The sequence below is a fragment of the Emys orbicularis genome, chromosome 15, assembly GCF_028017835.1.
Source record: "Emys orbicularis isolate rEmyOrb1 chromosome 15, rEmyOrb1.hap1, whole genome shotgun sequence".
In the NCBI taxonomy this organism is placed as follows: domain Eukaryota; kingdom Metazoa; phylum Chordata; order Testudines; family Emydidae; genus Emys; species Emys orbicularis.
In genome coordinates, this window is record NC_088697.1 from 13,803,757 (window position 1) to 13,805,507 (window position 1,751).

General features: G+C 68.4%; 1 non-coding gene across 1 annotated transcript; it reads left to right on the forward strand.

Annotated features, from left to right (window-relative positions):
* Window positions 1–1,336: 1,336 nt before the first annotated feature.
* On the forward strand, window positions 1,337–1,455 carry LOC135889722 (5S ribosomal RNA). Its single transcript, XR_010562053.1, has one exon. It is a non-coding gene; the product is annotated as a 5S ribosomal RNA (ribosomal RNA).
* Window positions 1,456–1,751: the final 296 nt, after the last annotated feature.

A 1,751-nucleotide genomic window follows, 5' to 3' on the forward strand; every position in this document is an offset into this window, starting at 1 on the left:
TGGAAAAAATTGTCAGCCCGCTTCCTCCGGGTTGACCTGGTGGCCGAGCGGGGACTTGGACAATCTTTCGGACTTGGAAAAATTTTTCGGGCTTGGAAAAAATTGTCAGCCCGCTTCCTCCGGGTTGACCTGGTGGCCGAGCGGGGACTTGGACAATCTTTCGGACTTGGAAAAATTTTTCGGGCTTGGAAAAAATTGTCAGCCCGCTTCCTCCGGGTTGACCTGGTGGCCGAGCGGGGACTTGGACAATCTTTCGGACTTGGAAAAAATTTTCGGGCTTGGAAAAAATTGTCAGCCCGCTTCCTCCGGGTTGACCTGGTGGCCGAGCGGGGACTTGGACAATCTTTCGGACTTGGAAAAAAAAATTTCAGCCCGCTTCCTCCGGGTTGACCTGGTGGCCGAGCATCTCACCGTCCCCGGACGCAGCGAGGGACTGGCTCCCGGCCGTCAGGATCGGGCCCCTGGAAGTCTGGGTGGGGTGCGGGGGGGGGGGGGGGGAATTGCCCGACGCCTCCGAGGAGCGCTACCGGGGCGGGCCGGGCCCCCCCTGCTCGAAAAGGAAAAGAAGGATCGGGCCCACGAGAGACAGGGACCCGGCCGCCAGGCAGGCCGACCTGGGTTCACCGTCCCCGGCCGCAGCGAGGGACTGCCTCCCGGCTGACTGGATCGGGCCCCTGGAAGTCTGGAAAAAGTTTAACCCGACGCCTCCGAGGAGGGGGCGCCCAGGGAAGGAGGGAGAACCGGGTTGACCTGGCAAAGCGGCCACCAGGTATACCAGTTAAAACCTATGGGTTGACCCGGTGGCCGGAAAGCATACCGGCCAGCCAGGTGAACCCCGTTCGATTCCACGGGTTGACCTGGTGCCCGGGAGGGGACTCGGACGGTTCCCCCCGGGGTACGCCTTCCTCGGCCCGAAGGAACAGGGTGCGAACCAGGCGCGGGGGCGGGGCGGGGAACCGCTGGAACCGCTGGGGGACGGGGGACGGGGAGGGGGGGAATGGATCGGGCCTGCCGGGACCCGGCCGCCAGGCAAGCCGCCCCGGGCTCACCCTCCCTGGCCGCAGCGAGGGACTGCCCCCCCCCCCACCCCCGGCTGACAGGATCGGGCCCGCTGGAAGTCCGGGAAAATATTTTTCCCGACGCCGGAGGGAGGGGGGGGGGGAGGGGAAGGGGCTCTGACGGGCCAGCCCGGGCCCCGGAGCTTGAAAAGGAAAAAAAAGGATCGGGCCCGCGAGAGACGGGGGCCCTGCCGCACGGGGCAGTCCGACCGGGGCTCGCCGTGCGGCAGGCCCGGGCGCCGGCAGGGGAAAGCGGGCGAGGAGGCGCGGAGCCGGGTGCCTACGGCCATACCGGACCGAACGCCCCCGATCCCGTCCGATCTCGGAAGGTAAACCGTCCCGGGCCTGGCTAGTACTTGGATGGGTGACCGCCTGGGAATCCCAGGTGCCGTAGGCAGCTTTTCCCGGTCCGAGCCAGCTCTCTCTCCTTTTTCTGGGGAGGAAGGAGAAGGGGGGGGGGGGGCGGGCCAGAAAGCCCCTCGTCGCTCCTGCCGAGTCGGAGGTCGCGGCCGCAGGTCACGGGTCGGGGCGCCTGGGGTCCGGCTCCCCCCAACACCCACCCGGCTTCCTCCGCGGAGGACCCCCGGCCACCGAAGCCGCTGGGGGAGACCCCGGGCATGGGGCGGACTGGCCCGGCCCCTCCCGGCCCCCCTGCGCCCGGCCGCCGGCCCGCGGGACCGCCCCGAATCCCCC